Source organism: Sciurus vulgaris, assembly GCF_902686455.1.
Source record: "Sciurus vulgaris genome assembly, chromosome: 13".
Classification (NCBI taxonomy): Eukaryota; Metazoa; Chordata; class Mammalia; order Rodentia; family Sciuridae; genus Sciurus; species Sciurus vulgaris.
The window spans coordinates 28,756,823-28,770,931 of NC_136474.1; the positions used below are offsets into that span (position 1 = coordinate 28,756,823).

General features: G+C 53.2%; 1 protein-coding gene across 4 annotated transcripts in view; it reads right to left on the bottom strand.

Moving 5' to 3' along the window:
• The window catches only part of SEMA4D (semaphorin 4D), a 124,061-nt gene extending 110,690 nt beyond the window's left edge, over window positions 1-13,371 (bottom strand). For 2 of the 4 annotated variants that reach the window (XM_079108723.1, XM_079108724.1), the window contains exon 1: window positions 13,147-13,369. The gene's annotated coding sequence lies outside the window, so the exon portion shown is untranslated. Of the gene's footprint in view, window positions 1-13,146 lie in introns of all 4 variants that reach the window. The other 2 variants (XM_079108722.1, XM_079108716.1) reach the window with 2 other exon arrangements.
• Between the last annotated feature and the right edge of the window lie 738 nt (window positions 13,372-14,109).

Genomic DNA, 14,109 nt, shown 5'->3' on the forward strand with positions numbered 1-14,109 from the left:
GATTCTCTGTTCTTCCTTTCTGCAGCGAGATGTCTAAGCAGAGACTTCCATCTTCTCTGCAGAAGTGAATGTGCTCATTATACATGACGGTCTCTTCCAGCTGAAATAAGCCAGTGCCCCCGGTTCGTGGAGTCACCGAGCAGGTACTGATAAATAAATGGGGGTCTGTAACTCCCCAAAGGCTTGTTTTTCCAGGCCCTTCTATGACTGGCATCTATTTTAAAGATCACATTCTCTCCACCTCCCTGGTTTTACTGAGCTGGCAAAAATCACTCCTTGCTAGACAGAGCTGTGGACGGGGGGACCCACCCAGAGAGACCCGTCCTCGCTGACATCACGGGAGGTGGCCGCTGCTCACACGGGCAGCCAGAGGAAGCTGAGTCCTCTGGCTTCACAGGAGTCCACGCTTGCAACCTGAGCCACGGCTGCCCGGGTTTTCAAACACACCAGATATCCAATTCCGCCTGCTCAAGGGCTTTGCTCTGACCCAGTTTCCTGCCCCGCTGTGCTGGGTGTGCAGTCCAAACCCGGCCCCGCAGCAGGCAGCACGCAGCTCAGGAACCCCAGGAGGAGCAGGAGAGGGGGGAAGCCAGGGGGAGGGAGCCACAGTGAAGTCAGCCCCCACACACATGGCACAAGGCACAGATCCCGAATGCTGACCCCACAGGATTTTAAAGTGTCCGTGCAGCAGCTCGGAGCCAGGTGCCACCTGGAGCTCAGTGTTTTTCAACTGGGGGTGCAAACAGTTTTTTTCCTGTACAGATAAGGGTGACTGTTACCAACAAATCTTTGCTGTAGTGGTGTGTGTGGGCGAGCGTGCCAACGTGAGTGCACCCGAGTGTGCATGTGCCAAGATGCTTGTGGGTCACTGTCAGGCCCGAGAGCTGCCAGCCTAGACACCTACACAGCCAGGCTTCCTGGCTGTCACGAAGTTTTCGCATTCTAATAAAAACGTCTGGGCAACACTCTGCATGCACTGAAACCTCTCTGAGGCTCGGCTCCATGACAGTGAACTTCATGTGTGTCCGAAGACAAACTCTGCCAAGAAGGGATATGACAGGAGTCACGGCACCTCGAAGTCCCCACCTCCAGGAGGTGCCGGCCGACCCCACTTACCCAGGGGCTTCTGGTCAACCCCAAGCCCATTTCTAACCGGCCCTGCAGGACACTGGGGCCAGGGAGGGGACTTCCCAAGGCACACGCCCACCAAGCCCACCTCCTCTCGTGGCACCAGGCCCGCACACTCCTGCCCTCGCCGTGTGTGGGAGGGCAGGTGCCGCTGGCACGCTCCTCACAACATGCCCTTTAAAGCAGAGCGCGCTGGCAGATGTCACCCACTCTGCCAACAAGGCTCGTCCGTGTGACAAGTCTGGCAGGCATGCCAGGACTCCCAAGACGTGCGATATGAGTGTGAGTGTGTGTGTATCTGTGTGTGTGTGCATGCTGTGGTGCTCTGTGGTGTGTTCTGTGTGCATATGCGTGCCTGCTTGTGCCTGTGTGCATGCTGGGTGTGCGTGGCGTGTAGTATGCATGTGATAGGCGTGTCCAAGTGGTACTGGGCATGTGTGCTGCAGTGTGTGTGAAGGGGGTGTGTGTACCTGGGTGCTTATATGCACGGTGAGTGCAGAGTGCACATGGTCTGTGCGTGCAGTATGCGTACGCATGAACATGGCATGTGTTGTATGGTGTGTTGTGTGTTTCCGTGTAGCATGTACATGCTCTGTGAATGGGGTGGTCTATGAACGTGTGCTGTGTGTGGCTTGGGGCACGGGGCAGGGGGCGTTTGTGTTTGGTACCAATGTCTGCAGTGTGGTGTGGGCGGGGGTGTGAGGCGTGCGGGATGAATACTGGTGTGTGCTGTGGTGTGTATGTGGTGTGGTAAACGTGTGTGTGCGCGTGTGCGTGTGTGTGTGTGTGTGTGTGTGCAGGGGCGGTGGTGACCTGTGGGCGCCATGGGACGTGTATGCTGTGTGATTCGCGTCTGCTGTGTGTGTGTGACAGAGACCTGGAGGCATGCCTGTCCGCCTCTTCCTTTGGTATCTCCCTTCTGATTTCCACAACGAGTGTTCCTGCAGAAAATCTGAGATCCAAGATCTCATCTTGCAGGCGAGACCCAAGAAGCAAGCGGGAGCCCTCCTCTGACCAGCCGGGGACAGCACAGAGCCCCGGCAGTGGGCCTCACTCCTGCTGCTCCATGGACTGGTCAACTGATGTGTCCTGCCAGTTCCCATCCATGAAGCACACCTGCCACCAGCGTTCTCAAAGACTGACGAGTATCGTGATACCACCTCCTACCTAACTGTCTCGCAGTCACTATCTGCAATTTCCATCTACAAACACTGAAAAATACTCTTTTCAATAACTGCTTCTTGGCTTCCATGATTGTTTAGGATAAACCAAATTCCGCCTTCATTCACATTTCAATGCCAAGGGCGCTGCATGCTTAAAACCTCTACAATACCCTGACCCGCGTCACCACCAGGCACGCGCCGCGCATGCCACACATGGGCAGCATGGCTTGGTGCGGGGCTTCACGTCACATATCCAAGTCGCCACTGAGAAGCACCAGCGCCACTATGAACGCGGACCTCATGGCTTCCGAGGCTGCCCAGACGCCTGGGCAAGGAGGCCGAGGAAGAAGCCGGCCTCGGAGGCCACAATCTGCACGGTTCCCCCCATGTGACATTCTGGAAAATCCTCTATAGCCAGAAAATGAACCCATCTTGCCAGGACTGGAGGAAAAGAGCTACTCCAAAGAGGCCCACGGACACTTTCTGAATTATGGGACGACCCCCACCTTGATCTGTTGAGGGCTCCACGATTCTTACCCAAGTCAAAGCTCACAGGATGGGCGGGAGCGGCACCTGCAGACCCAGCTGCACAGGAGGCCGCCTGGGCCATGAGACCCAAATAAAAGGGGCCACGCAAATAAAAGGGGCGGTGGATGCAGCTCAGATAGATGCCCCGGTTTCCTCTTAGTACTGAAGAGGAAAAATCAATGGGATTCACCCTACTTACAGACAAAACAAGCCAAACCACATAATCATTTCAGTAAACACAGAAAAAGCGAAGGATCAAGCTCAACATCTCTCCACCATAAAAATTCTCAGCAAATTAAAAACTTCCTCAACCTCATAAAAAGCTTCTAAGTAAAATATTCATTTAATACCACATTTGACAAAAATATATAAATAAATGAATAAATTCTTTCTGCCCAAGGTGGGGAGCAGGGAGGGATGTCCACTTTCACCACTTTTGTTAAACCCTGTTCTGAAGTTCCAGGCAATCAAGGAGAAGAAGGGGAAGGAAAAGGCATTCCCACTGGAAGGAAAGGAGGAAAGGGAACTCTCAGCATCACAGTCAGGGTCACGAGTGGAAAATCTTATGGGATACAGAAAAGCTAAGCAAGTGGGTTTGGAAAGGCCAGAGGATCAACAATAACTGGATTTCTACACACCAGCGATGAACACATGGAAAAACTCTTTTAAAAATCCATTTAAAATAACATTCAAAAATTAGGAAGCACTTACAAGACCTGTATAGTTGTCGACCATAAAACCATGCTAAGAGAAATTACAGAAGACTCCCAGGGGCTCTGGAAGTTGAGGCAGGAGGATCACGAGTTCAAAGCCAGCCTCAGCAAAAGTGAGGTGCTAAGCGACCAGAGAGACCCAGTCTCTAAATAAAATACAAAAAAAACGGGGTTGCGGGGGCTGGGGAGATAGCTCAGAGTGCTTGCCTTGCAAGTATAAGGCCCTGGGTTCAATCCCTAGCACTGGAAAAAAAAAAAAAAAGAGGGTTGGAGATGTGGTTCAGTGGTCAAGTGCCCCTGGGTTCAATCCCCGGTATCCCCCCTCCAAAAAAATAATTACGGAAGATGAAAATATGACATAAATGCAGTGATCAATGGTCAGGAAACTCATACTGCCACAGTGTCGATTTTTCCCCAAAAGAACTTGAGGCATTAATGTGATTCCAATCAAAATCCAAGCAGGCCTTCTGTAAGAAACTGACCAACATTTTACATCTAGAGGGAAATGAGAAGGATCTGGAATTGACAATACAATTTTGCAAAAGAACTGAAACCGTCCTATGACCTAACTCAGAGCGTCCTTACAAAGGAATAGTCCTGAGAGGACATGGTCCCCAGCCCCATGGGGAATGAGCCACAAAGAACAGGACAGAATCCAGAAACCAAGTCACACGGATCGCGCCAATTACTCTTCAATAGGATGCCAGGATACTTCAATGCAGACAGAACGGGTTTATTCTAACAAACAGTGCTGGAACAACTGGATACTAATGTGTAAAACAATGGATCTCCGTCCTCACCTCCTCGTTAAAAAGTAATCTGAAATAGACCATAGATTCAAACATACAAGCTAAGAGTACAACATTCTCAGAGAGAAACAGGTGAAAATTTTGATAACAAGGGAAGGGGTTAGGGAAAGATTTCTTAAACAGGAAACGAAACACATGAACCATTAAAACGACTGGACTTTCACCAAGACGTAAAGAACTGCCCTTCCAAAGATGGCATTAAGGAAACAAGGGCAAGACACAGATCGACAGAAAATATTTGAAATACAAGTATCTGACAAAGGATCTGAATCCAGAACAGGTAAAGAACTCTTGCAACTCAAATATGGACAAATGATCCCACTAAGAAGTGTGCAATAGGTCCGACCAGAGACTTCCCCGAAGAATATTCCCAGCTAATAAGCTCAGGAGAAAATGCACAACTCAAATGTCAGAGGGCAAGCACTATGTCAATCCCACCAGAACAGACGATGAAAAGACGGACAGCAGCAAGTGCTGGCAAAGACGTGAAACCAGAACCAACTGCGGCTCTCAGGCTGGAAGCAGAGGGAACGCAGGACGGATGCTCTGGGGAGCGTGCCAGCTTCTCACAGAGCAAACTGTGCACTCACCACAAGATCCTGCAGCCCGACTCCCAGGTAGTTCCCAAGGGACATGGAAATGAAGGGATGCATCAACGTGTGCCTGCGAATGCTCATGGCATTTTTTACTGTGGTAAAATGCACATAAAATTTAACATTTCAAAGCATGCAATTCAGTGGCATCCACAATGTTCTGCAACCACCACCATCAACTGCTCCACACCTTCATCAGCTCACAGGGAAACTGCATACAATTAAGCATGACTCCCATTCCATCTCGTGGCTCCCTGGCAATTGTAAACCCGCTTCCCGTCCCTACGGATTTGCCTATTCATAACACCTCATAAAAATGGAATCACATACCGGGTGGTCTTTGGAACACCTACTTTCGCTCAGCAAGATGCTCTCAAGTTGGATCCACTCTGTGGTGTGCCTCAGTAGCTCACTCCTTTTTACAGCTAAATACTATTCCACTGGTGCATACACCACATATTGCTTACCTGTCCATCCAGCAATGGACAGGAGGTGGTTTCTACCTCTGGGCTACTGTGAATACTGCTACTATGAACCGTGGGGTATAAGTTTTCTTTGAGTCCATTTCCAACTCTTTGGAAGTAGAAATCTCTTTGGAAGTAGAAGTGAAATCGCTGGGTCACAGGGTAACACCAGGCTTAACTTTCTGAGGAAACTCCAAACGGTCTGGCAAAATGGTTGCACCGTCACCCCTCCCCCTCAGTGGCGCGTGAGGGTTCTGGATTCTCCACACCCTCATCGACATGCGATTTTCCTGTTCTTATTAACGCCGTCTGGTGAGGTGTGAAGTGGCATCTCGTGGTGGTTCTGATTTGCATTTCTCTTGTGACAAACGATGCCAAGCATCTTTCCACATGCTTCTTGGCCATCTGTGCATCCTCTCTGGAGCTACGTTTACTCGTGTTTTATGGGTTATTTGTCTTTCTGTTGTGGAGTTTCAGCTCATAACCTTTTAATAGGACACAATTCAACCATCCACCAATAAGGGAATAAATAAACCATGGTTCAACCATACAATAAACTACTATTCCACAATAAAAAAGACACAAAGTATAGACATACCCAGCAACACACAGAAGAACCTAAAGACATCACGCGGAATGAAAGGAACTAGACACAAAAGAACATAAAACACAGTCCCCGTATCCCCAGTTTTGTTTTTAGTCACCCACAATTAATCAGGCTCCAAAAATATCAAATGGAAAATTCTGAGAATAAACAATTCATGAGGCTTCAAGTGCACATCATCCTGAGCATCCTGATGAAATTCCACACTGTTCCACCCCATCCACCCGGGAAGTGAACCATTACTTTGTCCAGCGTATCCGCCCTGTACACGCTACCCACCTGTTAATCACTCAGCAGCTATTTCAGTGATGAGACTAACTATCACGATACTGCAGTGATTGTGTTCAAGCGCCCCTTTTTTCACTTCATGATGGCCCCAAATCACAAGAGTGAGGACACGAGCAATCTGGACATGTCAACGAGAAGTCATAAAATGCTCCTTTTAAGAAGATGAAAGTCCCAGACTTAAGAAGAAAGATCACATGCTGAGGTTGCTAAGAAGGTATTTTGTCAGAAAATACACATAACTAAAATCACCATATATTGTTATAACTGCTCTATTTTATTATTAATCATGTTGTTTCTGTGCCTAATTCATAAGTTAAATTTTACCATAAGTACGCATGCATAGGAAAAAACAGTACACACAGGGCGTGGTACTATCCATGGTCTCAGGCATCCACTGGGGTCTTGGAACACATCCCCCAGGGCAAAGGTGGACTACTGTGTGCTCTCACTCCGAAAATCAAGAAGAAACAAATCAAATTTGTAATAATCTAATCTAAACACATCAACAGTGGAGGGGGAGTGAGTACCAAGGGCAAGAGGGAATTGCAGGGGATGCTCAGGCTAGATGGTCCCTGGGGGCGCCACTCAGTTCTACTGCAAGGAATCCTGAGAAAGATGAATGGCCGGTTCATCTGACCTGCCAGGTGGAGACTTCCAAGGCTGCCCTGGATCCTGGTCACAGTGGCTGGCGCATGTTCCCCCTCCCCATGCCGCTGGACCGAGCACCCCCGCCCCGGGGTCTGCCCCACCCCCATGTGGGCTCTCACTTCCCGAGGGCAGGTATCCTGGTGCTCTGGTTCTTCAACTGCACCTGCAGGTCTCGTGAAGCAGACTGCTGGTCCCACCCAGAACCCCCAGCTCGGCCACGCTGCCTTTCTGACAAGTGCCCACGAACACGATCTGCTAGTTTGGAATCACACCCCAGAAGCATGCTCCGTCTTCCAGCAAATGCCCCTAGACCACTGGGTCCCACGCCATCTTCCCCAGCTCAAGAGCCACCTCAGGTGTGTCTGTCCACCTGACCTGGGCTCCAAGAGGGCAGGGCCTTCTGTCTCTTGGCTCCCTGCTCTCTCGGGCCAGTTCCCACGAAACATTTGCTGGGGGAGCAGAGGAATTCCATGTAGCAGGCGACTCCGAGGTGGAAAGACCCTCTGAGGTGCGGTGGAGCCCCTTCATCTCTGGCTTCACTTTCTGTGCTTTCCATTTTATCCACAATCCACCGGGTTCCAAGAGTGATGGACAGCCCCATCAACGACTCATGAGTGTCACGCCAGGTTTAAGACAGTGTGCTGTCACAACAGTCCTGTTTTATTATGTTGTCGTTAATCTCTTACCGCGCCTGATTTATAAGTAAAACTTTATATCATAGAGAAGTACGTATGGAAAAAACTGCCCTCCGTGGGATTCGGTATCACCCGTGAGGTCAGGCATCTGCTGGAGTCTTAGAAGGTGTCCCTGTGGATAAGTGGGGACTAAATACGACAAAGAGGTCAATTACCAGGGCCCATAGTAGTGAGGTCCTGGGACCAGACTCCCCCGAAGGAGGGGGACGTGCAGAATGGTCTGAATGGGTTAAGAGGCTGCGCGTCACCCACAGCCTCCCTGGTGACCTCGAGCCCAACCTAGAGGAGCTAAGCTGAGAGCCACACCACAGCACCCACTGCTGGGCCCTCCTGGACCCCAGAAAATGGGCCGACAACAATGACAATGACAAAGACAACAAACAAAAGCTCCCAACACACACTCAGAATGGGTAGCCAAGCGCTGGCCTAACTGGGAACATACTGTCCTTCCCACAAATAGGACACGCACCGACCAAAGGGCCAAGCAGCCAGACTCCAGATCAAAGCAGATCACACTCTCGCAACTCCAAGTTCTTGCAACAGGCGAGGAAAACTTTTTTTTAAAAAAGAAAGAAATCAGAATTTCTAGCGACCTCTGCTCTTCACTCTGCAGACACCTACGCTTAATGCATCTTTTTTTTTTCTTGGTGGTCAGTAGCTTCAGGTGGCCCGACAGATCTTTTACTATGTTATACAGGGGAGCCTCAAATCCACTGAGAAGGCAGGAACAGGCCCCAGGCGCAGGATGGGACGCGGGGGACCCAGGCCAGGCTCAGACCTGGCTTTGCTGGCCCCAGTCGACTCCTGTGTGGCAAGGTGACACTGTCACTCATTTCAGGTCCTCGTCCCATCTCCCCTACTGCTGAGGGTAAGATATCAGAGGGCCCACAAAGCACAATAATGACTGATCCATTGATTGCCTGATGTAAGCCAAATCATCCGCTATTAACTGTGTAGGAACACCAGTTTCTACAAACCAACTTCTATTTAAAATCCCTGAGAAAATTAGATGACCTCGTGGAGACGCCTTTTTTAAGATTGATTTTGTAATTACAAGAATAACTCCATGTAACAGAAACCGACCGTACAGATGTGTGTAGACGGGACAAGGCACAGGTTCCCTCCCTCCCCGACACACTCACTTGCACATGCACTTACACACTTACTCCCACTTCCACATGCACACTCCATGTACTTGCACACATTCACGCTTGGTTACAAGCACACTCACTTCACCCCAGATCTCACTCACTCACACTCATACACTCACTCTCTCTCTCTCTCTCACACACACACTTAACCTATACACACTCTCACTCATTCACACACATACACACACTTTCAAGCACACACACTCACAGCCCCCTCCCTGCCCCTTGCTAGCTGTGTCCCTAGAGCCTGGGCCAGGGCCTGGCCCTAGTCCGAGTGCACACAGATGCTCCATCATTACCTGCCCGATACACGGTGTGTCCTTCCAGACACACAGGGAAGAGTGTGATGTGCACATGCGCATGTGAACACTTCCACGCCTGAGTCCCTATCCACTTGCCTGTGAACAGGATCATTCTAGGTATTCTACACCAAGGGGTTGTCAGGGTTTGGATCTGGACTGTCCCCCAGGGGCTCCTGTGTTGAAGTGTGCAGCCACGTCCAGAGGTGGGGCTCTGGGGAACTGGCCGGACCACGAGGGCGAGGGCTCGGACCTCCTCAGTGGATTAATCCACTGGTGTGGACTCAGGGAGGCAGAGGAACCTGCAGGAGGTAGGACCCAGCTGAAGGAAAGGGGACCTTGGGGTGTCCTCAGCCCCCTCCTCGCTCTGCTCTCTGCCTTCTGGCCGCCATGAGGTGACAGCTCTGCTCCACCAGGCCCTGCCTGCCCTGCCATGATGTGCCGTCTCACCACAGGCCTGACAGCAGGGGGCAGCCAGCAGACAGGACCCTCTGACGCTGGGAGCCAAAGTAAAGCTCTTCTCCTTTAATTTGTCTTTCCAGGTGTTTAGTCCTAGTGATCAAAAGCTGACTATCACAGGGTGACGTTTTCACTTCACAGATTGGCACATCTTTAAAGAAAAACTTGAGTTGTTTCATGAAATAAAAGATTCAATGGCTTGTTTGGGGGTGGGGGGACTGGGGTTCCCAGATTATTGTTAACTTTCGACCGTGGAGTACTCAAAAGTATATACGAGTGGCCAGAAGAGAATGAGGAACCAGGTACTTTCACCCAGACCCCAAGCTGTCCTCCACAGACAACCCCTGCCCCCCCCCCCCCACCAGGGGCACATCCCCAACACCTCAGGGCTTCCTCAGCAAATGTTGAGACTTATTGCTAAAGAGTAAAGATCATTTTAACATAACCACACTGCTGCCATTAAGGAATTCCTTAGAAGCATCACTCGCTCAACAAACATCCAGCTGTCTCACAGGCAGCCCAATTCTGAAAGCTGTGATCTTGGATCAAATGTGGATCTGGTCGGGAGCTGTGGGTCAGGCTTTGTCCAGTGCCCACCATCTCATGGAGCCGTCTAGAAGCAGCACCAGGGAGGTGTGCAGTTGCGCAACCGCGGACTACTCCTGGGAGTTTAAAGGGAGTGACAGTACCCTGGTCCCCCAAGGCTCACACCTGTCCCAAAGGGAGTACCCCATGTAAATGCAAATGCACTCAGGGAGGGTCAGCAAGCTGGAAAGGAAGCCACACAAGGCAGAGCAGCTGATCTGCTCATCCCAAAGATCCAGCGGATGGGTGGGCCGGTAACCCCACCCTGGCTTCAGGGGAGGCCGCTGGCTCACCTCCTCAGTAGCAGAGTCAGCAGGTATTTCCTCCTAACAAATCTTTACTTTTTCCTGCATTGCCTCTTGACAGCAGTCACATAAGTCCCCAGCAAAACCTGTCCCTAAAGAGTCTGCCCTACCAGCCCCGCTGTTGGGCTACGCCCTGAGTCATCCAGGGGCAGCAAAAGCCCTGGATGGAGATGGCGCGGGCAGAGTTGCCCGGCTACACCTGCCAACCCCAGGACAACAGACCAAGGCCAAGGCGAAAGAAGACCTTCCTCCAGTGCCCCTGACCCACTCCTCCTCACCTAGCCTATTCTTCCTCATGGACCTCAACACTAAGAGGGAAAGAACCGGCACCAGCTGCAAACTGCACACCACAGCCTTTCTCCTAGCGAGGATCCTGGAGTGCCAGCCATCAGAACGCTGTCAGTCTGAAAGAGCTGGGAGCTGGGAAAACGGGGTGCATCAGCCTGAGCAGGGGGACTTGGAGGCACAGCACAGTCAAGCTATCTTCCCAGGAGTCCTCTTAACCAAGCAAATTCGTAACATGAGGGGGGAGGTTGCTGTAAATGACAAAACAATCAGGAAGTGACAAGGTGTGCAGAGCTAACCCAGGAAGAGTAGTGACGCCCTGAGGGGGAACATGGGTCCCAGCACCAGCCCAGGAGCCTTGTAGCTCAGGGCTCAATACTCTGGATAAGGGAGCCAGATTGTTCTGCCACCCTCCTAGCCACACCCAAGCCTCTCTGGACAGGCTCCCTTTGGAAGCACAGTGAAGGGATGGAGAAACCATTGATCTTCGCAATGCATTATTGATTGTGCTGTTGTGCTGGCACCAGCCAACGTTTCCTCCCTCCTCCCCTCCAGGCCAGCCATTAGTATGCATTCCCAAGCACTGGCCACACGCACACACGGCCTGGTATGGGGAGAGAAGCTCTGGATAACATCTGCACCACACAATCCACTTGGACTATCCACAAGTGGATGATGTTACCAAGGACATCTCCCGGGCCCCAGATCCACTGGACAGCTGGGGCAGCATGGTCAATGCATGTACCCCAAACCTTGGCCCAAAAGCAGGCCACCACCTGCCAAGACCTCAGCCACCCATGGAGATGCACTTTCAATAGACTGTGTGTGCCAGTCAAGTGGATGGGTTGGTCAGGCGTCCATAGATGGAGGGACTCAATGTTTCTATTTTGGAGAGCAGACAAACAGACAAGCTGTTAGGGGGAGGCAGTGTGCTCCTCACAGGAGTCCCTCACTCCCATGCCAGCTTGAGATCTCCTAACAAGGGGCAAAGGGATGCCAGGCAGAGCAGCTTTATTTCTTTGTCTTACTGGCTGCATGGACTACACAGACTTTTATGGATGGGTCTGAAGGTCTATCATTCCTGGAGGAAGGACAGTCCATGTCCACAGAATCACCACCCCCATCCCCGCCCCTCTCCTGAGGCCTGCTTTCTTTTCCCTCCACAGACAACTACCAAGACATGATGTGCACAGACACCAACAGTCAAAGTGACAATCAGAGCATTATCATCTCTACCAAGATCTTCTCCAAGCGCTGACAGAGGCTGCCTATTTCTGGGACACAGTAAACATTCCCAAATAACCTTGCCTGGGCAGCCAGTAGGAAGGCCCCAGGCCTGGGGCACATATGAGGTGACAGGCCACTGGTGTCACTTCACCCCCTGGAAAGGAAACTTCCGTTTGGTGGCGCCTGGTGGACTCAAAAGACTCAACAGGGTCAGATGGCTGGCCACAAGCCCCAGGTCCAGAAGGGCTTGGCCACCCACGGGCCTGGGATGTGCTCAACAGTGAGGTTTTCAAAACAAAAGCAGAACAATTTCATGTGGCAAATGCTCCAGAAAGGAGGGACGGGCTCTCCACACAGGCCTCATCCGAAGTGACCTGACCATCCACCGACTCCCATTCACCCAACCACCCTCCAAAATGCTAAATCACGTAAATAAAGAGGTGAACTGCCTGCTCAACCCTCCTCTGCATGCTCCTGCTGGTAAACACCCCCAGCAGAACCAGCCCTCGCAGTTCACTAGGCAGCTGCAACAGGTGCAGCCTGGGCCATGGCTTGCGGTTCCGTGGGGTTCTAGAATAATGCAGCCCCAAACCTAAGGGAATCTGAGGCTTGCAGTGCCCACGGCCACCACGGCAGTCGCGGCCGACCTGCCCCACCTGTCTGAGTGCCCGGCGCTGCATCCGGCGCACAGAAGCCACGGCCTCTGCGACCGAAATAGAAGCCGGCGGGGGCCTTGTGCTTGGCCGGTCGCAGCCGGGCCAGACGAAGCCGGCCTGACCCCGGGGACCCGACCCCAGCCGGCCAGAGAGAGGGGCCTGGCCGAGTGCGCCGCCCCCTCCCCAGTCCGGGTCTGCAGCGCGCCCGCACCCCCGCTCCTGGGGAGCCACCTGCGCGCCGGAGCCGGGCCGGAACCGGGAAGGGGAGGGATCCGGGGAAGACCCTGGGGTCCCAGGGTTCGGACGAAGGGTCGGGTAGGAGGGCCCGGTGGCGTTCCGGGAGGGTCCGGGGAGGACCCGGGGAGGAGTCCAGGGGGTCCGAGAGAGCCCGGGAGGGGGCTCCGGAGGGGCCGCGGGTCCAAGGAGGACGCTCCAAGGAGGAGCCGGGGTCCCGGGGTCCCGGGTGTAGGGAAGGGGCTCCGCCACTGGTCCGTGCCGCCCCCGCGCACCTGCCCAGCTCCTCCCGCACCGGTTCCGCCGGCTTACCTGGAGCGCGCGTTCTGCCCGCGGCGGCTCTCGGCGGGCCGGCCCGGCGAGCAACCGCGCCAGGAATGGCGGCCGCGGCGGGGCGGAGGCCTAAGGGCTCGGGGAGGGGGCCACGTGGGCGGGCCTGGCGGCGCGGGATGCTGCGGGCGCGCGAGGGCGCGGAGGCCGGCGCGGGGACGGAGGGCGCGGGGCGGGCGCGCAGGCCCCTCCCCCGCTCCGCTCCCCGCCGCCTCCTCCCCCTCGCCGCCCTCCCGCCTTCGCTCCCCGCCCCTCGCTTCCCATCCCTCTCTCCTCCTGCCTCCTCCTCTCCCCCACCTCCCTTCCCCTCCCTCCCCTTTTCCTTGCCCATTCTCCCACCTTCGCCAACACTCCTCTCTGCTCCCGTCCGTGCTCACCTCCCCTGCCCTCTTCGTCTACACCCATCTCTCTCCGACCCCTCCTTTCCTCCCCTAATTCCCTCCTTCCTCCCCTCCCTTCAGGCCCCCAGGAAGCCCCAGAAGGTGCCCCCTACCCTGGTCTGAGTTTGCTGAGTAAAAGACCGACTTCCCAGCACTAGGTACCCTTCGCTTCCTACCTCATCACCTCCTAACGGACCAGCTTGCTCCTCCTGGGGCCCTGGACTCGCTCCACCCTTTCCAGGCTCTCCCCCAATCCCCAGGGTTTTATGCACCCGGCCCTGGGGCCAGTCCCTGCCTGACCTGGGCAAAGCATGCAGGCACCCAGGACACTGAGCTCTTGACTATGGACAAGAACATTCCAGACCAGGCCCTTTGCATTTTCCCAGAAGAGAGCAGTCACCTCCTAGAGTCTTGATTTTTCCTGTAACAGGTCATGGTCAGGTGCCTTCTGCCCTGGAGGGAGAAATGGACTGTGACTTACATAGTTACTAGCCAGGAGGGCAGCTCTGCCCAGAGGGCCATCCCCTCCCAAGGGATCCAGTTCCAGAAGGAACCAGCCAGGATT